Raw genomic sequence first — 22,990 nt, forward strand, 5'->3', positions numbered from 1 at the left:
GCATCATCTTTTCTTCCTGAAATATACCTGATTTTTCAAGCCTTGTTGTGAATATTAATAATATATCTGCCTTGCAAGAAATAGAAAAGCAAATCAAATACACTTTAGTATTCAAACCTCTCACACACCCTCGCACGCACGTGCACGCACGCGTGTGTGTGTGTGTTGGTTTCTATAGTAGTAGAATTCAAGGAAAACTAAAAAATCAAGCTGTAGGAATTGTGGGGACATGGCCTTTCCCCTAGTTGTCTGCTCCTGAGGATGACTGAGTGTACAGTGCTCAGTTGATGAGTCTCAGGTAAAACACTCCAGGGGGAGCATCTGTGTGTCCCCCTTGGAGTCAGGCATCAATATTCATGGTCCAATCAGCCCTGGCTGAAAGACATTGTCACACAGTACAAACATGACACAGGGACTATGTTTATGGGTTTATTGGAATGGAAAAGGTGGCAGTTTTCAGAAAAGGGAGACAAATTGTGGGCTGGGCAGGGCTTCCCACGTCTCTCTCTCTCACTTGGTGTGCTCCATGCCCCACACTATTTATGCAGAAAGAATTCTGAGTTTAGTCATTTGATCCTCTAGTTTTCAATCTATGCAAATGAAAAATGTGTTTCAAAGGCTTCATGTATGTTTTTCTTCCTATGAATTAGGAATGCATCACTGTGTAGTGTTAGAACATGAACTGTATCAAGTTCATCCTTCCCCAGCATTACAACATGAAAAGTAAGGAGTAATTTAAACTCTTCGTAAACTGTGATTTTAATAAGAATAAAAATGACTGGTTTATTATGTTACATTATCTAAGGTTTTGTATTTGGTTTCCTTTTTAAAGAATATACTTTATAAGTTAATAAAGAAGGCAATTGAAAATATACCTGTGTAGGGGCGCCTGGGTGGCACAGTGGTTAAGCGTCTGCCTTCGGCTCAGGGCGTGATCCCGGCGTTACGGGATCAAGCCCCACGTCAGGCTCCTCCACTATGAGCCTGCTTCTTCCTCTCCCACTCCCCCTGCTTGTGTTCCCTCTCTCTCTGGCTGTCTCTATCTCTGTCAAATAAATAAATAAATAAATCTTTAAAAAAAAAAGAAAATATACCTGTGTAAATTGTAGACATAATAAACTAAAATTATATCAGCCCAGTTATAAAGGAGCACGTAGGAATAGCTTATTAGCTAACTCTCCTTCTTAGGTCCTTATGCAAACCCCAAAACCTGTTGTTATTTATCACTTATTAGGAACCAAAAAGAGTCCCAAATGTTACTTTGATGAGCAGGATGCAATGAAGTACTGTGTTAAAGGCCTTATTAAACACTTCAGTGAAATAGGAAGTCATTTATGCAGCATAGTTAATACCCCTCACTGAATTTAAACTATGATTTTCAAAGGAAAAAGCTGCTCCTCTCTCATAATTTTATCTTTACTTACTCTCTTTCTTGTCAAATACCAATGCATTTAACAAGATTCAATGGAGAACTTCTATATGTTATGCGCTGTGTTAGTATTAGGCCAAAAGAAGGAAGGAAAGAAAAGGAAGAAAGGAAGGAAGGAAGGAAGGAAGGAAGGAAGGAAGGAAGGAAGGGAGGGAGGGAGGGAGGGAGGGAGGGAGGAAGGGAGTCTTTGCTTTTGAATTTCTCAGCACAATGACATGAGACGGAAAAACAAAATAACAGACATAAAAAGGGCCTATAATTGGAGAGGTAGAGGAGACTGGCTTTAAAAGAAAGTGCCTGAACTGAAGAAGGCATTAATCATAAATAAAAATGTTTCAGCAACATTACAAAAGTTTGTGTAAACCTTAATAAAAAGCTTAGAAGGAAATATCTAACATAAAAAAAGAAGTGGTTCAGCAAAAATTACTTTGTATTTAACTGTGTTAAAACATTTTTAAATAGTTTTGTCTTACATTTAATTGGGATGATTTTGGAAAGTTAACACCTTCTAAAATCCATGAACTATTTGCTATGTATTGTTATTTCCTTTAGAAAAACATTCTAATTATTGGAAAAAAATAGATTGTTTTAATGTATTTTTATATTCAAACCAAATGTGCTTAACTCAGAACTTGGGTTCCTCATTAACTACCAGTCTTGACCTTGACTAAAGCACTTAAAATACTAGGCAGTGTGGTAGCTGTATATTGTACTGCCTACCTTGTTCAAACTAGACGTGTGTAATTAATGAATATATATATTTATATATGCATTCAGTATATATATTATATACTTGTCATATACTGGTCAATAATTTCAGAAGATGGGGATTTTTTGTTTGCTTCGTTTTGACAGAGGTTTCATTAAATTAAATAGGAAAATACATCTACATATTAAAGTTTCAAATATTTCAGCGAACTGAGATATTTTTATTGCTGGCATTATTTTTAGTTTGGTTACTAACATAAATGCTAAATACATAAATTTTTTGAAGTTTTCAAATTCCAGTTAGCTAACATACAGTGTAATATTAGTTTCAGGTATACGGTATAGTGATTTAACATTTCGATACAACACCCAGTGCTCATCACCAGTGCCCTCCTTAATCCCCATCACCTATTTTACCCATCTCCCCATCCACCTCCCCTCTGGAAACCCTCAGTTTGTTCTCTAGAGTTAAGAGTCTATTTTGTGGTTTGTCTTATTTCTCCCATTGTTTTGTTTTTTAAAATTCCACATATGAGTGAAATCACATGGTTTTTGTCTTTCTCTGACTGATGGGTTTCACTTAGCATTATACTCTCTAGCTTCATCCATGTCCTTGCAAATGGCAAGGTATTCTGTTTATGGCTGCATAATATTCCATTATATATATATACCACATCTTCTTTATCCATTCATCAATCAGTGGACACTTGGCCTGCTTCCATAATTTGACTATTGTAGATGATGCTGCTATAAACATTAGGGTGCATGTATCCCTTCAAATTAGTGTGTTTGTGTTCTTTGAGTAAATATCTGGTAGTGTAATTGCTGGATCACAGGGTAGGTCTATTTTTAACTTCTTGAGGACCCTCTGTACTGCTTTCCAGAGTGGCTGTGCCAGTTTGCATTCCCACCAACAGTGTAAGATCTTTCCCTTTTCTCCACATCTTCACCAACATCTGTAGTTTCTTGTGTTTTTATTTCTAGCCATTCTGACAGGTATGAGACAATATCTCATGAGGGTTTTGATTTGTATTTCCTTGATGATGAGTGATGTTGAGCATCTTTTCATGTTTGTTGGCCATCTGGATGTCTTCTTTGGAAAAATGTCTATTCATATCTTCTGCCCATTTTTTAAATGGATTATTTGTTTTTGGCATGTTGAGTTTTATAAGTTCTTTATATATTTTGGATACTAACCCTTTATCACCTATGTCATTTGCCAATACCTTCTCCATTCCATAGATTGTCTTTTAGTTCTGTTGATTGTTTCCTTCACTGTGCAGAAGCTTTTTTACTTTGATGACATCCCAGTAGTTGGATCCCAAGGCATCCAAATTGTAAAGGAAGAAGTAAAACAGTTATTATTTGCAGGTGACATGATACTATATAGAAAACCCAAAAGATTCCACCAAGAAACTGTTAGAACTAATAACTGAATTCAGTAAAGTTTCTGGATACAAAATTCATATCTATGAATCTCTTGTGTTTCTATACACCAATAACGAACTATCAGAGAAGTCAAGAAAACCATCCCATTTACAATCTCATCAGAACTAACAGACATAGGAATAAATTTAACCAAGGAGGAAAATACCTGTATTCTGAAACCTATAAAATGCTGATGAGAGAAATGGAAGATGAAAAATGAAAAATGAAAAAAATATTTCATGTTCATGGATTAGATGAAGCAATATTGTTAAAATGTCCATACTTCCCAAAGCAATCTATAGGTTCAATGCAATCCCTGTCAAAATACCAATCTAGTTTTTCACAGAACTAGAACAACTAATCCTAAAAATAATATGGAACTTCAAAAGACCCTGAATAGCCAAACTATCTTAAGAAAGAACAAAGCTGAATGTATCACACTTCCTGATTTCAAACTATACTACAAAGTTATAGTAATCAAAACAATAGATTTTGTCATAAAAACAGACATGGAGGTCATTGAAACTTAATGGAGAGTCTGGAAATAAAACTACACATACATGGTCAATTGATTTACGACAGAGAAAGCAAGAATATAGGGTGGGGAAAGGAGATCCTCTTCAATAAATGGTGTTGGGAAAACTGGATCATTATCTTATACTGTATACAAAAATCAACTCCAAAGGATTAAGACTTAAATGTAAGATCTATAAAATTACCAGAAAAAACATAGGTGCTAAGCTCCTTGACATTGGTCTTACTCCAAAGGCAAGGGAAACAAAAGGAAAAATAAATGGGATTACTTTAACCCAAAAGCTTCTGCATAGTAGAGTAAATCAAGTAAACAGATAAGCAGCCTACTGAATGGGAGAAGGTATTTGCAAATCATATTATCTGATAAGGCTTTAATATCCAAAAAAGGGGTCATTATTAACTCATACAACTCCATAACAATAACAAAAAATCTGATTAAAAAATAGCAGAGGATCTGAATAGACGTTTTTCCAAAGCCTTACAGATGACCTACAAGTACATGAAAAGATGTCCAACATTAGTAATCATCATGGAAATGCAAAGCCAAACCACAATCAGATATCCCTTTACATTTGTCAGAATTCCTATTGTCCAAAAAACAAGTGTTGGCAAGGATATTGAGGACAGGGAACCCTCATGCAATGTTGATGGGAATATAAATTGGTGCAGCCACTATGGAAAACAGTATGGTAGTTCCTCAAAAAAATTAAAAATAGAAATACCATGTGATCCAGGTATCTTTTCAGTATGTATCTAAAAGAAATGAAATCGGTATCTCAAAGAGATATTTGCACACCAATGTTTATTGCAGCATTATTCACAATAGCCAAGATAAGGAAACAACCTTAAGTGTCCATCAATGGATGATTGGATAAAGAAGATGTAGTGTGTGTGTACACAATGGAATATTACTTAGCCATTAAAAAGAATGAAATTTGCTACTTGTGGCAATGGGGATAGGCCTTAAGGGTATTGTTACTAAGTGAAATAAGTCAGAAGAAGACAAATACTGCACGATTTCAGTTATATGTGGAATTTACAGAATAAATCAAATTAATAAGCAAAACAGAACAGATCCCATACTCATAGATACAGAGAACAGGTTGCCAGACTGATTGCCAGGGTGGAAGGGAGATTAGTGTGGATGGGAACAGGGGGCAATGGGTGAAGGGATCTAAGAACTACAAACTTCCAGGGGTGCCTGGGTGGCTCAGTCAGTTTTGTGTCCTACTCTTGATCTCAGCTCAGGTCTTTTTTTTTTTTTAAGATTTTATTTATTTATTTCACAGAGCGAGACAGTGAGAGAGGGAACACAAACAAGGGGAGTGTGAGAGGGAGAAGCAGGCTTCCCGCTGAGCAGGGAGCCCAATGAGGGGCTCGATCCCAGGACCCTGAGATCATGACCTGAGCCAAAGGCAGATGCGTAACGGCTGAGCTACCCAGGCGCCCCTCAGCTCAGGTCTTGATCTCAGGGTCATGAGTTCAAGCCCTGCACTGGGCTCCATGCTGGGCATGGAGACTACTTTAAAAAAAAATTAAAAAAAGAAATACAAACTTCCAGCTCTAAAATAAATCATGGGGATGTAATGTACAACACAGGGAATATAGTCAATAATATAGGCAGTGATCTTATAACAACCTTGTAAGGTAACAGATAGTAACTAGACTTATTGTTGTAACAATTTTGCAATGCATATGAATATCCAGTTACTATGTTGTACACCTGAAACTAATACAGTATTGTATGACAATTATATTTCAATGAATAATGAAAGAAATGTCTATTTCTTGAATGCATGTAAGAATAGCATTTACTAGGCTGTCCCATGTATTGATTCAGTCAAACCATATGACTTGAAACAGCTCCCTGTAGTATCAATTTTATATTCAGGGTAGGATGGGAGACTGCTTCTTGCTTTGAAAATAAAAAACCAAAAAACTCAGCTCCAGTCATGTAGGAGAGCACAGACCTGCGGTGAATCAAGGCTATGTAAAATCAGGCACTTGGGTTCATCTAATGAATTCATTGCCTGTGGCAGGGGCCAGCGTGCTGCCCAGATCTCAGAGTGCTGGCTTCTTTGTTATTAAGGCAACAGTCTTAGAATCCTTGTAATAAAAGTTTGAACAAAATTCCAAAGCCCTCTAATCATCCTGGAGTTGACAGATGTACTGATATAACACATGCCAGTCTGGAGCCCCAGTTATAAGCGCCTCACTTATGGCAGATTACATTAGTGGGGTTTGAAACCATTTGTACTAAGTGAGCCCCACATTTTGATGACTAGTAGTAAAAATTATTTTAAAGGTAAATTTCAGTGTTTGTGTAATTATTGAGGATCATTTATTTTGAAAACCTCAAATCACAGAGCCTTATCTTAGCTATTGCATTCATACATCCAGTGCTCTAATTTTGACCTCACTGATGACAAGGTTTTCTCCACCTTATCCTGTAAATTAATAACAAATTAACCTTGCTAAAAATATATTTTTCTCATCTCTCCTTTTGCTCGTAAGTCTTCAGCATATGTCTCCCATGCGTGTAATCTAGTTCAGACTCCCTGATCCCTCAGGCCACCTTGGATTCCACCTCATTTCTTACCACTCCAGCAAGACAAGCTTTCAAAATATTTTCAACTAAGTCCTTCTAAAGCTGTCAAGTTACAGTTAGTGCTGAGTTGGTGGTAGTTAATGTCAGTATAAATACGAAGTATAACGGTAAAAATATTTAGTCAAACGCGAATAGAGAATTCTCTAGGATGTACTGCCTACCTGTGTGACCTTGAGCTAAGCATATACATTCTGAGCTTCCGTTGCTTTCTGTAATGGTGTGATAACGTTGGATGATTTAGAACACATTCTTCAACATCTTTGAAAAAAACTTCAGCAATCTCAGTGCTTATCTAATCTGTGTTTGTTTTGTATTCTCTTATATATACTTGAATTTGTGAATCCATATACAATCACCAAATTAGCATAATGAGATTCATCTTCTGGCACTGGTGTTAAGATGGAGAATTTTTGCTATTGATGGACAGAGCTGTGGTATTGTGAGGCGATATTTCTTATTAGATTGCTTTTGTTGGAGTTAGTGAGTAGTGTAATCCTGAAAGCAGAATAAAACGTGGAGCTAAACAAATTGCCTCTCATATTTACAGAGGGCAGGCATGCATATTACTTCACATTATGCAGAACTGAATTTGTAAAATACTGCTGTAGCGTTTTGATGATTCAACAGTTAGGGTGTGTCGTTGATCAGAGAGCTGGTGTTGACAGAGCATACCACAGTAGAACATATGCTAATTGCATATGGTTTCATATGAGCTCTTAAAAATAGAGGAATGTGAAACTTTACGGATCCACTATCAGAAGTTGAAAATTCTGGGTTGTGGAAAGGGATATAATTTGATATTTGAACTCAAGAAATGGATAAGATTAGTTAGAGACGCAGCAATATTTGCAAGGTCTGTATGACCTTTACATAGCATGATCTACTGAAACCTGTTTTTCCAAATGTTTATATGTACGCACATTGACATTTAAACTGGAAACAATGGGATATAAATCCTCTCATTAAGAAGGTGCCACTGACTGATTATTATTCTTGAAGCAGTGTTGTCCTTTTTCTTGCGTGATAAATGCTTCTTTTTTAAAAAAAAATTCTCTTGCTATTTATAAAATGCATTATTCTGAGATTGTAACTGAAGTTAGAAATATCATATTGGAACTTTAGACAAGTTCAAAACATGTCAGAACACGGTCACTGTTGGATGTTTCATTGTTGTTCAGAGCACTGCTGTGGGTTAGGCCTGGATTGAGGGGATGATTACAACCCGTTACCTTCATTACTTATTACAATCTCTGGGTAATGCTTAAAGGTGGAAGATACCAGTACAGCAGTTTAGAATGTACAATCAGTCCATCACTCAAGCAGTGTTTAGAGAGTGTCAGATACTTTACTTTGTGTTAGGAGTACACTGGTGAACAAGACAGTTTTTTACCCTGATTGTGATTAAAATCCACAGGTTTTTAATTATTTCTGTTTTTGTCAATTTTCCAAGGGCATACCAACACGCCCCCAAACTGCCAGTATCCAGGAGCACCTGGGTGGCTCAGTCGGTTAAGCATCTGCCTTCTGCTCGGGTCATGATCCCAGGGTCTTGTGATAGAGCCCCGCATTGGGCTCCCTGTTCCGCAGAGAGCCTGCTTCTCCCTCTTCCTCTGCACCCCCCCTTGCTCTCTATCTCAAATAAATAAAAATTTAAAAACCTAAAAAAAAAACCTGCCAGTATCCACAACTTGTCTCCAATCTCTTTCCTTGCTTGTTTTTGCATTCCTAAAGTCCAAAGTCCACCTTTTGTAGGAATTTCAACTTTTACGCTCACTCATAGTCTAACTCCTTTGAAATTCAAAGCAACCTTAATTACTACGCCACATTCCCAATTAAGATAAATCTGAGTCGTCCTCATCACTGTATTTTGCTTTAGCACTGATTAATTTGGTAAAAGCATCTACAGTAAATCGTCAATTGGTGTCATAAAAAGATCACTTCTAATTGTTTCCATTATATTTTTCTCATCTACAGTCGCTGTTCTTCCTTTTGTCTTTTCTCACAGACATGCTTTGACCCATTCTGGTTTCAGTTCTTCCCTAGACCACTGTGGAGACACAGATCATGCGTGGCTCCACCTCTAATTACAGGTTGTTTGTGTTGGTTCCCATTTTAATGCCATTATCATAAGCGGGGATCCTAATATATGGCAATAATTGTAGTCGTCTCCCCCACAGGAAGCGTAGTTTCAACCTTGCCTCTTGAAAAAGATTCTACATTGAAACCCTCTCAATAAGTTGATGACTTACTTCAACTTTATGAGAGAGACATATGGGAGAGAGACAGAGAGACAGAGAGGTAATTGCTCACAGTATTTAGTATGGACAAATATTAGGTATTTCCTGAGTATTTTTTTCAGTTTTAGATAAAAATAGGAATCATCAATTCCTTAGACCTTCAATAGTTATTTGTGTGTAAAATATTAAATAATAAGCAATACTAATAACAATAAAATGAGATTAATTTTTTGGAGAAGTCCTTGGTACTTTTGGTATTATAAAAGAAAAAACATATATAATGTAATTTTTATACCACGAAAATATTAGATTTACAACTTAATATTGGTAATGCATTCAATACAATGTTATGTATTTACTTCATATTGAATAAATGTTCACTGGCAGTAATTGCTATAGTTTCTTTTTTAGTTTTTTTAAAAAATTTATTTAATTTTATGAGAGAGAGAGAGTACAAGTGGGAGGAGGGGCAGAAGGAGAGGGAGATATTGAATCTTCAAGCAGACTCCCCATTGAGTGGGTAGCCCTACACAGGACTTGATCCCAGGACCCTGACATCATGACCTGAGCTGAAACCAAGAGTGGGTCACCCAACCACCTGAGCCATCCAGGTGCCCCTCTTTTTTAGATCTTTAAGAAAAGAGGATTAGCATTAAAATACTGTCATAAATGACACCTTTTTAAGATACTTGGAATATTAAAGTAATAAATAAATCTTAGTTTGGGTGGCAAAAGTCCTTTGTTTTTTAACCCCAGATATTAAAAATTTGAAGTTTTTTTTTAAATAATAAATACAGCCAAGATTTTATTCGTGTATTTTTCATGGCTATCTATAATTTATGTATTAAAAAGAATGCAGTGGTATCATATTTCTGTTCAAGCTAATAGTTTATTCAGCTGCTCCCATTGGAATTACTCTTATTTATGTATCATTCCCTTACTTTTGTGTGTATTTGCTCTCTTTTTCTGAAGACCACTTATGGACCATATGATTAGATACTCTGCATGTGTTACACATTTTTCTAGGTGGGAGGAAGCATAATGGTGTGCCTTTTGCTGCTATTCACTTTCTTCCTTGGTGCCTAAGCTGAGGCTTTGTCTTTTAAGCCTCTCCATTGTCTGGGAGTCAGTGTGCTTTCCCTCTGTTAGGAGGAAGTTAATTGTGATTGCCTCAATGTACTGCAGAAGCAGAAGGACCCACTGGGATTGGGGCGCCTGGGTGGCTCAGTCGTTAAGCATCTGCCTTCGGCTCAGGGCGTGATCCCAGGATTCTGGGATCGAGCCCCATGTCAGGCTCCTCTGCTGGGAGCCTGCTTCTTCCTCTCCCACTCCCCCTGCCTGTGTTCCCTCTGCTGTGCCTGTGGGTAGAGTGGTGTGGGGTTGTCGTTCTTTCTCAATTTTGTTTCCTGTTCTCTTGCTGGAGGATAAACTCTGAACATTATTTATTCAGATCTACCACTGTGTTGCTCAAAAGCCAGTTTGGGCTTTAAAAAAAAAACAGACCATTTACTTTTCTTTGATATTTTCAACCCTTGTACAATAATCTTTTCTTTCTCTGAATACCTGCTAATGATGTCTGAAACAATGAGAACAAGAAAACAGGAATAAAAAAGCAAAAGAAAAACAGAAGCATTATCACACCAGAGACATAAACCAAGTATAGTGTTGAACAGGACAGGACAGAGAAAGCATAGCCCCCTTCCATCACCTGTAGCTACTCTCCGTTTTGGTGATGATTATAAAGCTATAATAAAGAAAGTCATATGGAGCCAGTTCGTTTACACATATATATAAAACAAACTCTCAGCAGCCCCAAGGTATATGTCCTGAGACCTTTGCAAATCTCCAAATTTGCAAATACCACTAAACCATATAATTCCACTCATAAAATGCAGTAAAGTATAACTGAACAATTACAGACACCTATCAGATCCTTAATGATTGTATAAACTCAAGTCATTTATAAAGGTATTAAAATAAAATCTGTCACTAAACACACACAAACACACACACTATATTATATCACCCCCATATAATTTTAAACCATGAACTCACCTGAATTTAAAACTCTGACAGCTCAGTCATAAAAAAGAATGAGACCTTGCCATTTGCGACAACATGGATGGACTTAGGGGATATTGTGCTAAGTGAAATAAGTCAGAGAAAGACAAATACCGTATGATTTCACTTATGTGTGGAATCTAAAAAGTAAAACAAATAAACAAACAAAAAGCAGAACCAGACCCATAAATACAGAGGACAAACTGAAGGTTGCTAGAGGGGAGGGGTGGAGGGTGAGGAAAAGGGGTGAAGGAGAATGGGAGATACAGGCTTCTAATTATGGAATGAGTAAATCATGGGAGCAAAAGGCACAGCATAAGAAATATAGTCAATAGTATTGTAATAGTGTTGCATGGTGACAGATGGGAGCTACACGTGAGGAGAGCAGAGCATAAAGTGTAGAGTTGTGGAACTACTATGTTGTATACCTGAAACTAATGTAACATTGTACGTGGACTATATTTCACTAAAAAAAAAAAAAAACTATGACAGATGAATAATGGTAATAGTTGCTCAGTAATATGTGCCTGGCATATATTCTCTGCAATACCATGCTTTTTGTCTCTGCTTTACAACTTGTTTCTTACTACTCCTTCTTACTTGTTGAGCTGTTTCCTCTCAAGTAGAAATGCTCAAGTAACAGTCTGGTCCTACATGCTTATTGATATAGAACTAAAAATGCTTCCTAATGTTCTTTGTTCAGCTCATGCTCAGTTATGGTTGGCCCCCTGGCTGAACTAGTACCTCTCCCTCCTGTCACGGAATGAAAATATATCCCCAAGACATTGTTTTTCTCCTTAAGTCTGCATTCATTATGTATTCATTGACTCTGTCTTATTTCAAGTTGACTACCCTTCACCTTTTGTTAAACCTCTGACTCCTACTTTATGAGGTATTGAATATTGTAGTCGATGAGATAGCTTTGTAGATTTGTTTTCTTCTAAGTTTTCTGTAGAGAACATAATGGAATTGAATCATTTCAAGAAGAAAGACCATGGTACTTTTAATAACCCCAAACTTTACTGGTCCAAGAATCGTCTCTTCCATAAAACACTTTACTTGTGTATCTTTGTATTGCCAACATTATCAACTATCTTTGGGGTAAGCAGAGATTGGAGAGATAGCAGAGAGATGAATGTGGTGTATTTGTCTCAAAGGAGGGAAGTTTCCTTCAAATTAAGGGATCACTGACTATACAAAGGTAAGGGGAGATCTAGACTGCTTTGAGAAAGAGAAGACTGGAGGGGTCATTTTGGATCCCTCACTAGACTAAGTGACTTATGTATGTGTCTCAGTAAAATAGCAATATTCTAGTTATAGTGAAGCTTTGGTATTTCTTGATGTTTTGATGTTTCTCAATAACAGTCAGACTCATTAGTATTAAACCCTTAATCTCAAGGGTATTTATATCTGGAAAAAAAAGTAACTAATTTGGTTGCTTATAAAGCACTAATATTTACTATTGAAAAGACCTGTGAATATCACATGTATTTATTTTATGTTAACTAAAAGCTGTGTTGCTGATTAAACTTATACTAAGTTCCGGATTTTTAACTAAGCGTTCCATTAGTTATGGAATCTTAGGACTTGAAAGAGTTTTCATTAAACATCCTAGAATGCATGATATAAAAATTGAGATTTAGGTGCTTTTTGGAAGCAATATTGGAATTTTAAGTTATGTTATGTCATGAATTTACATTTGGCAAAACTGAGTCTTCAGATAAGATATTAGAATTTGTTGTAGCTCTGTTGATGTGGAATTTGTCTTTAAATTAACAGTAACTTACTTGATCCTCTTTGCTGAAATGCCCTGGGATTTCAACTAAAATGCAAAATGAAGAAGTAAGAATTATTAACTCAAATTCTCAGCAGCTTTACGTAGATTCACAAGGGGCCTATGGAACAATATATGCTAGTTTTGTTTGCTGTTTGCGGCTAAGAATAAAAAGTAGTAGTTCACCAGCCTCTAATAACTATTAAAATTTATTTTTCTGTAATGGCGTCTTTTGAAGCATGCTTAGAAATCCTTCCGGGCTCTCAGTATGTGCCCCAGGTGGATTGAATTCACCTTCCACACCTGTGACAGTAAGGATCTAGGCAAAAATCAGAAAAACAGTAGGTATATAAATAGACTTGCCCAGTCTACAATAGATTCTCTGGGGAAAATAGAAACTCTCTAGACCTAGCCTAGAGGATTCCTAAGCCTCAGAGGTCAGTGATACATCAAATGAGTAGACAGTCTGAACTGGATATACCGTCCTGGTTGTCACACTGAGAATGTGTTGTTCTCACCAAGCATCATTTCCTTCCCATTTTCTACATAACTTTCTCGTATTCCATGATTGCCCTTCTCACTTTTCTAGACCTCTGTGGCCACAAGCTCCTGTGTGTCCATCATGTAGGCATAAGTTTTAATTAAATGCATTATGAAATTGTTTTCAAAGTAATTATGATTACTTCTCCGTGCTGGGACACCAAACCCATCCTGCCACCGTGTAGCCTCGCTCCCACAACCTATGACCATAAAGAGTAACTACAGCTTGCTCCTTCTTTCTTTTAACGCTAACTTATTTGAAAATTGATTACTTTGCAGATGTTCTTTAATCAGTATACATAAAGGAATTGTCTTTATCTTTACAAAAATGCATACGTTCAAGATTCACAATGAAGAGAAATATTCTACATCGGAGGAACAAAATAGACCCCTCAGCTTCGACTCTGATTCCATTGATTTCCCTTTGTTCTTAGGGATATTTGACTGTTTGATGGCTGGACACTTTAACCCTAGAGTAACTAGGACCTTGCCTTGCCCCTTAATGTTGCGTATGATCACAATTACGCCCTGGTCAAATTGTTTAGATACAACTTTACCATAGGCAGTACAAACTGAAAAATACATAAATAAGAAAATAGTAATGAGCAGGATGAATTTGCTGATGAACTACCGTTTACCTTGAAGGTCTTAAATCCCATCCTCCCTAACTAATGACATGCTATCCTGAGGTGACTTTCATTCTAGCATCATGTTTATCATATGGCCCCTTAAAAGATACAAGTCTCACTTCCTGTCTAATTTCTGATATTTGTTTCTTCTTTTTAGACTTATCTAGCAGGGGTGGGACCTTATCCATGGACCGAATGGTGCATTTTTGCCAGGAAAAAGCCCGTTCATTTGGCAGTCTGTTCTAGCAGAGTAAGTTTCAACGGTATATATAATTATATCACACACACATACACACACACACACATACACACACACACATACACACACACACACACACACACAAGCCAAAAGCTGTAATGTTAATGTTTCCTTCAAAAACTATGCCAAATATTATCCTTTGACCCGATAGAGGCAAGGTGCTGGTGTGGAATACTGTCAAATGTATTTTAGTATATTTTTTTCAGTTGATAGATTAGGCTTGAGAGAAGATTTTAAATGTAAGATTATTTGTATACACACTTTTCATCTCACATGTTGGTGCAAGTTGTTAAACTAAAGAAAATTAGGACTTTAATGTAGTTTTAAATTGCAAGTACTTAACAAGTCAGTTTCCTTTTTTTGGAAACCCCTGTTTCCCAGAGGTACATGTTGATATCATTCTTATTACTTTGGGGGCATAAATTAAATTTAACTTTGTAAACAGCTTCTCATAAGGTTATGTTGCTATAATTATTATTGTGCTGATATTCTATCACTCGGTTTCATATTCATCTTTTTTTGTTTATGCATTTTTATTTGGTAATGTTTATATCAGTACACTAAAACTAAATTTTAGGGACACTGGATATCATTCACGTGGGTAGCATTAGTTTATTATAAAAGACAGACATGCAAATTATTTACATGATGAGAGATTTCACAACTTCACTGGAATGGAGAGCTTCACTTGATGCCATTTTGATAATGATTTATTTCAGTCTACATACTTTCCGGGAATGTCACCTTCTCTAAATAAGAAATAATCCTTGCCATCTAGAACTACTTTGGTGCCTCCATATTCTGGGAGAAGAACTTGATCTCCAACTTTCACATCAACTAGTTGACTCTCTCCACCCTTTCCTTTAGAGCCCGATCCATCAGCTACTGGTGTTGCTTGCAATATTTTTCCCTGAGATTTTTCTGGAAGCATAATACCTCCTTTGGTTACAGTTTCAGCTGCCCTCCTTTCAACTCAAACTGGGCCAAAGTGGGGAAGAAATTTTGTAAACACCTGGCCTGGCATGATTCTGGCATCTGCAGTTAGTACTCTACCCTGAAGCTACTGCCCCCACTCCAAGGAGACCCGCAGTCCAACCTCTTGGGCCATGGGAATATGGGACTATATTCATCTTTTTATAAATGTGTGATTAGTATTATATAATAATAGTATTATGAATGGTGCCCTGAAGTCTAACCATTTGCTTCAAGTGCTTAAGAAAATATATAAATTAAAATCTATCTAGCAACAAAGGAAAAGAATAAATCCATAGAAAACAAGATTTCATAGCTCAAAATCAATGAGCTTTAAGTCTATGCTCAGATAATAAAAGGAAGCAGTTTTCTATAGAATGAAAAAAAATGATTTTCTAACTAGGGTAAGGTCACTTGTGAATCTGAAATGATGCATGTTGATAAGGCATTATAATTGAGAGACAAGTTTCCTTTGTTGCCTTTAACAAAGAAAGCAAGTGTATACTAAATATACAGGATCTTTATGAGCAATGAATAAAGAATTTTCAAAACAACATGGTAAACACATAGACTAGTTCTTAATGATAGGTCATGTCCATCTGTTTTTTCATTTAAAGAGAGCTATTTTATTTATGTTATCATGTTGACTGTGATGAAATAAGTCCCCCAAACAAAATGACTGAGAATATATAACCTTTGACCATACTTGCTCATAGAATTGCTATAGCAGTTTATGCTTACAATGTGCTGTATGCATCCCCTTTGTTTCACATCCTTATCAACTAGCTATTGACATGGTTAGAATTTTCTCAATTTGATGAGTGTGAAATTATATCTCATATCAATTCCCTTTTTTATGAGACTAGATGTTTTGCATTCATTGGCCCTTGTATTTGCTCTTCTTTGAATAACCTGTTCTTGTCCTCTGCCAATATTTTGATTGAATTATGGGTCTAGTTATTTCCTTCTATGTGTTCTTTTAAAGTAGTGAAGTCTTACTCTTCCACTTTGAGGTATCTTAATAAATCTGGAAGTCGCTCTTAGTGATTTTTTATCCATAGATTTTTTTTTTATTGAAGAAGCAATTGTCCTAACATAATTTTAAAATGTCTGTCTTTTCCCTGCTTACATATCTATAGTACTACCTCTATTGTATATCAAGATTAACATATATATATATATATATATATATATATATATATATATATATATACACATACATACACACACACACACACACACACACACACACACATACATGCATTCCTGGGCATCCTTTTCTGGTATTTGCTTCATTTGCCAACTCCTGTGTCAACACCCTACATCTCTATTAATGTAGATGTGTTAATTAGCCTTGACATGTGGTGAGACAGAGCATCCTACAATCTTCACAATGTTCTTAGATAGCCTTAGTCATCTGAGTGCATGTGAATTAGAGGCAAAGTTGATAAAAGACCTCATTTTTAAAAAGTGTTGGTATATTTATCACGATTATATTAACTTCATTTGGGAGAAATGGAGTCTTAAGTTTGTTCTTTTAATTGTAATTTTACCTTTTCCATTGCTTGCTCTTAACATTAAGAACTGTTCAAAGCTTTGGATTCACTTTCCATCTTGCTGAAATATATCCTTCAGTAATTCTTTCAGAGAATATATGGAAATAATAATCTTTCTTAGTCTTTGTCTGAAAATATTCTGAATAATAATTGTGGTTCAAATTGTAGGTCAGCGCATTTTTTCCTCATTACTCTTTTGAGTGTATTATTTTCTATTCTTATTTTCAGCCACAAAGTCACAGCTGATTAGATCTCTTGCAGTCTGATAGTCATTTCCGTAGATACAACCCGCTTTTTCCTAATATAAGTCTTCAGATGTGTTCCTTTATCATGATGTTCTGCAGCTTTTCTACAACATATCTCGTTGTAAACTTATCTTTTTCCTGCTTGGTATTCATAGTGCACTTACAACTGAGTGCTCTTGTCTATCTTCAGTTCTGTAAAATTATCAGGTATTATTTTTAAATCTTGTTTTTCTGCAATTCCATACAAGTCCCTTCTTTAGGAACTCTTCCTGCTGGATATTAGTGGCTATCTTTCACATCCTTTGAATTCTCTCTTTTTTAATTGATTTGCTTCCCTGGGTTCTGTTCTGGATGAGTTCTTCATTGTTATCCTCCTAGTTCACTAATTTTATCTTTTGTGCAATCTAGATAATCTATCATGTTTAATTTTTTTAAATGATTCATTTGCTACATTCGTCATGTCCAGTATTTGTAGTCAGTTTTTTTCTCGTAGATATCAAATTATGTAGTGCACTTTCTCCTTGCTTTTATTTTGTAACTCCATATTCTTTTTTATTGGATTTTCTCTTTTAATTTTATTATTGAAAATTCTCAACAGATCCTTTTAAATTGTTTCTCAGACACTTCCGTGAGAATAATTTTATCTCGACTGAATCTATGACTCCATCATTGTGCTGCTGCTGGTGGTGGTGGTGGTGAATTTCTGCCTTTTTCAGGCTTATATTTGATCACAGGTTTCTGGATCCTTTCAAGTTAATACATTTTTTCATTGTTTTTGTTCTGTTCTTCTCTTTATTCCTCCCTTTATCCCTCTTTATTGCTGTCCTCATCTGTGCCGTGGAATAGCAGGCTAGATGTAGATAATGTACAGACGTGTTGGGGTGTCTGCTTTGCGGTGATAATTAAAGTTATTGAGGACTCAGTGCTCAAGTCAGTTTATTTGGGGTTTTTTTCTGCCATCATGGTGTGTCTTTTTTTTTTTCTTCCCATATCTGTAGTTTAATAGTTTTCTATAAAGATAGAGCCTCAGGCAGCAGGTCAGCAAAATTTTCAAGTAATTTCTCCTTTCAAGAATGATTACTGGGTAGACCTTTACTTTAACCTGTGACTTCAAGCGGTGATCTTAACTCTGGTTCTTCTCTCATATGTGGACTCTCAGTGAAGGAGCCTAAATGTGGGGACACTGTCAGTTTGGGGAAAAGAACCTTTTAGGATTGTGGCTACAGTGTCTGATCCACAGCAGTGCCAAGCTTCTGTCTAAACCCTGCTGTTACTGTGGGGTTTTTTTTTTTTTCCTCTTTTTATATTTTCTAGATCAGTGCTCTGTATTTTACACAGGTGATATGTATCAAGGCATGAAATTGTCATGCCATCTCAGTTATAGAGGTTTCAACATTTTCTGTTTAATCAACTGGTATTCATTAACTTCACAAAGTCAAAGTTAAAATCCACAGTCAGACATATACTAGTAATAATTTTTTTAAAAGATTTATTTCTTTATTTGAGAGAGAGCACACGCATTGGGAGGAGGGGTAGAGGGAGAAGGAGAGAGAGATTCTCAAACAGACTCCCTACTGAGCAAGGAGCCTGAAGCAGGGCTCCATCTCATGACCTTGAGATCTTGAAATCAAAAGTCAGACACTTAACCGACTGAGCCACGCAGGCACCCCTATACTAGTAATATGTTAATAAGAGATAAACCAGGTCATTATGTTTTAGGAGACAATATATGCATATTGTTCTGACATACTAAAATTAACATAAATGTTTCTGTTTTGTTTCTATTTTCTCTATCCAAAAGAATAGTATCCAAATTTAAAAGTGTTTGATAATTTTGTATGAATTTGAGTTAATGCAGATAAACCTAGATTAAATGATTCTCCTCTGTGCCGTTTTTCTGTAGCTACATGACCCTCTAGAATACAGGCTATAGAGGGCTAGGACTGGTGTTGTAAGTGTGTGATTTGTTATTGTTGTTGTAGGTTTCTATATATGCCTGACACTTAACACCATAACTGACAATTAAGCCCACAAATATTAATCGAAGTACTGAACATTGAGGGGGCTTGCAGGCATAGACACAACTTGTGTACTGCAGTGCCTTGAAGGCTATCATCAGCAAAATACATGGGCAGTAAGTATTTTTTTTAATAAATGTTTATATAAAATGATCAGCACAGAAAAACAGAATAGATTCTCTAAGAATATGTAATAGTAAAATAATCCCATTTCATTTTTGACAGGCTTTATTATGCTAATACAAAATATTTTCTTAATTCAGTAAGTCATTTGATGAATTTCCTAATAATACTGATATAAATATAATAGAAAATGTTGATACGATATTTTGCATTTTCAAACAGTAGTGATGATGTCTTAAAGAACTACCTGCCCGATTCAGGATTCATTACTTTTCTCTAGTCAATTTCCTGCTTTTAATTCTTGGATGGTGTTATGAAAAGATACAGTTTGAAGGTTTTTCAGTAGGACAATGCCATTGTCTATGTTACCAAAAGTAACTAGATAAAAGAATGTGAGATGCATTCCTGTTCAGTCTTAAGGTTTGGGGACTATCTTATTGGTTCCTGAAGAATAAGAAAAATTGCATGTTAGGAAAGCAGAATTATTGTTGCTTTGAAAAGTATTTGCCCAGTATATGCCTGCATAGGAGTATGGCCAAACCCAGAATACTACCTTCAGGTACTGGTGAGGATAGGGGACAACAGGAATTCGCATTCCTTCCTGGTAGGCATGCAAAGTACAGCCACTTTGGGAGACAGTTTGGTGGCTTCTTAATAAACAAAGTGTACTTGTATTAAAAAATTCTTACTGTATGAGCCAGCATTTGCACTCCATGATATTTACCCAAATGAGTTGAAAACCTGTGCACAGGAAAACCTGCACACAAATGTTTATAGCAGCTTTATTCATAATTGCCAAAGCTTTAAGCAACCAAGTTTTCCTTCAGTAGGTTGATAGATAAATAAACTGAGTATATCTAGACAATGGGAATGTTATTCATCACTAAAAAGAAATGAGCTATTAAGCCACAAAAAGACATGGAGGAAACCTAAATGCATATTACTGAGTGAAAGAAGCCCGTCTGCAAAGGCTACATAGTGTCTGAGGGCAACCATATGACGTTCTGAAGAAAGCACAACTGTGGAAACAGTAAAAGGATAAGTGGTGGCCAAGGTTTGGAGGGAGGGATGAATATGTGGAGCACAGAGGAATTTTAGGACAGTGAAGCTCCCCTATGATACTGTAATGCTGGGTATGTATCATTTTATTCTTGTCAAAATCCATAGAATGTACAACACCAGGAATGAACCCTAATGTAAACTATGGAACGATCATATATCATTATAGGTTTATCCCCTGTAACAAACGTACAACTCCAGTGTGGGATGTTGATAGTGGGGTAGGCTGTGCTGTGTGGGGACAAGGGGTATAGGGGAAATCTTTGTACATTCTTCTCGATCTTTCTGTGAACCTAAAACAACTGTAGAAAGTAAAGTCTACTTAAGAAAGTATTTACCAGCACAAAGCGTGTTGTTTTAAGCCCATTTTTAAAACATGCACAGTATGGTAGCATATGCTCATGAGTGTACAGTAATTCCTTTGAAACTGCTTATCTTCGAACGTGTATATTTAAATAAGACTTGTCCATATAATAGCAGGTATTTTATTTTCCCCTACTGCATATATTTAATATGATAATTAATTCAACCTGGTATTATTCTGGCTGCTATTCAAAGCCTCATACATGTTCGTTAATTTGTCAGTTGTTCCTTATACAACATCTTGGCTATTTAATAAGCAGTCACAAAAGTCAAGAGAGTCCTGCCCCAGCATGAGTCTTAATTGAATATGTACTACATAATAGAATTAAATTCCGAACAAGCCGTCAGTGGCAGATGATCCTTTGGTTATGAGCAAAGCTTCGGTGGGAGTGACGGTATAAAGCTGATGGTGTGATGGCAGCAAAGGGCCTTGGAATATATGATATGATCATACAAGGGCTTTAAGGATACCCTAGGCTAAAGTGGAGAGAGGTATCTCTGGGACCACTTGCTGTCATTCATTCGTGAGTCATTTCACCAGAAAAAAACATAAAGATTTTTCCATGAAGTTTTCTAGCATCTTCTCCCAATGACTTTGGAAAATCTTTGAAATTCTGTCTCTAAAGAAATGAGGAAGATAATAATAATGTTGGAAGGTGATATCAAAATGCTTGACGTGTTGTCCTGTGTTTGATCAAAACTGTTACTACTAGCAGAATGTCGGGTAGTGGCGTTGATCAGTTTTTTTGGTGCAGGTAGTTCTCAGGTGACTCTGTGATAACAGATTCAAACATTTACAATATGCTTCCAAACTGGAACACTTTGATGTGGTTATATCTATGAAATAAATGACATTGTGTAAAACATTACAGCAGATCTCTTAGAGCGAGTTGACAGGATGACAGTATAGTTACTCACAGTTCAGACTACCACAATATAGGATGTAATGAGCCATAATGCCATTATTTTTCACTTTAGAATGTTAATCTTGTATTTTGTACAGTTCTTAAAATATCATGCATAAAACATTGCGCCGAAACGATAGCGAGTTGTATATCCATAATGTCATTAGGAGCCAACGGTTCAATAACCATAGGAAACAACGGAAAACTTTCCTCAGACTCTTTCGGAAACTGGTAACAAGAAGGGCTGCTGCGTGAATGATCCCCTGTCTGGAAGGCATGCTGGCTAGATCCGTAGATACCATAGTTTGATCCTTTGCTCTGCCAGGAATCTCTATACATGCAGCTGGGGGGAGAGGGCATGTGAGGCTATGGCATCTTCAGTGATAGGGTGATTCTGTTTTACTCATCCTTTGGTACCCACCAGAAAAACAAAACCAAACAAAACACATTAGCACATAATTTCATCATCATGATTACGAACATATTGAGTGATACATTTTGTTTCCAAATATTAATACAAAAGAGCAGACTACAGAATCCAATGAGAAGAATGCCACGGTTGATATTTAATAGTGTATATGTGACACTATGCAAGTACTGAGAAATTAATCTCTTGGAATGAACCACCATTGAAGGAACAGTTCTGTCAAGTAATGCCATTTACTCTCCTTATTAACATATAGAACAATTCTGTTGGATCACTTAGCATGGTGAGCTTATTAGGAAAATCACATTGGTTTGAGCAAAGAACTCCTCTGACCTTTCTAAATGAAAATAGCATGATGCTAAAAATAATTGGTGGAAGGACCATCTCTACACACAAAGTGGTTTTGTGCAATCAACTACCATATTGAGAAGAAACTTTTATTTTTTGTTAGGAGTGCAGAAGATTTTTCTGTTTTTTTTTTTTTAATTAAAGGGAATGAAAGTGGTTATTTACATTAAATGCAGAGAGCACCCTCCTTCCTGCAGGGAGTGTTCCTCCCAGATGGATACCTTTTCCCCCTTGGCCTCCAGAAACCTCTTGATCATAGTAAAAGAGCAGCTGTGCCTTTTTGAAAATAGGAAAACTGAAGGTAAGTTACATTTAAAATCTCAGAATTTTTGCATATATTATAAAATGATGACTAGGAATGTGTTACTCATTTATATATTTATAAAGCAGCTAAAGACATCTAATGTAGCTTTTTATTAATGCTGAAGAAACTCGTTTATAAGAAGTAATAGGAATAATCAGTAGTGGTCTGCATCATCTCAAGATCATAACATATCTCTTATTAGGGGCGCCTGGGTGGCACAGCGGTTAAGCGTCTGCCTTCAGCTCAGGGCGTGATCCCGGCGATCTGGGATCGAGCCCCACATCAGGCTCCTCCACTATGAGCCTGCTTCTTCCTCTCCCACTCCCCCTGCTTGTGTTCCCTCTCTCGCTGGCTGGCTCTATCTCTGTCAAATAAATAAATAAATAAATCTTTAAAAAAAAACATATCTCTTATTAAAAATGAAACATTGTGTTTACAATTTAATAATTAAGATCTGGAGTAA

At 36.3% G+C, this 22,990-nt stretch overlaps 1 protein-coding gene and 1 pseudogene across 1 annotated transcript in view; one reads left to right on the plus strand and one right to left on the minus strand.

The window, feature by feature from the left end:
- DMD (dystrophin) overlaps positions 1 to 22,990 on the plus strand; it is a 2,097,152-nt gene that overhangs the window by 55,651 nt on the left and 2,018,511 nt on the right. The window lies entirely within an intron of this gene.
- LOC148106988 (10 kDa heat shock protein, mitochondrial pseudogene) lies at positions 14,923 to 15,231 on the minus strand (annotated as a pseudogene).

The sequence above is a fragment of the Ursus americanus genome, chromosome X (assembly GCF_024610735.1).
Source record: "Ursus americanus isolate L20-20 chromosome X, mUrsAme1.1.p, whole genome shotgun sequence".
NCBI classification, from domain to species: Eukaryota; Metazoa; Chordata; class Mammalia; order Carnivora; family Ursidae; genus Ursus; species Ursus americanus.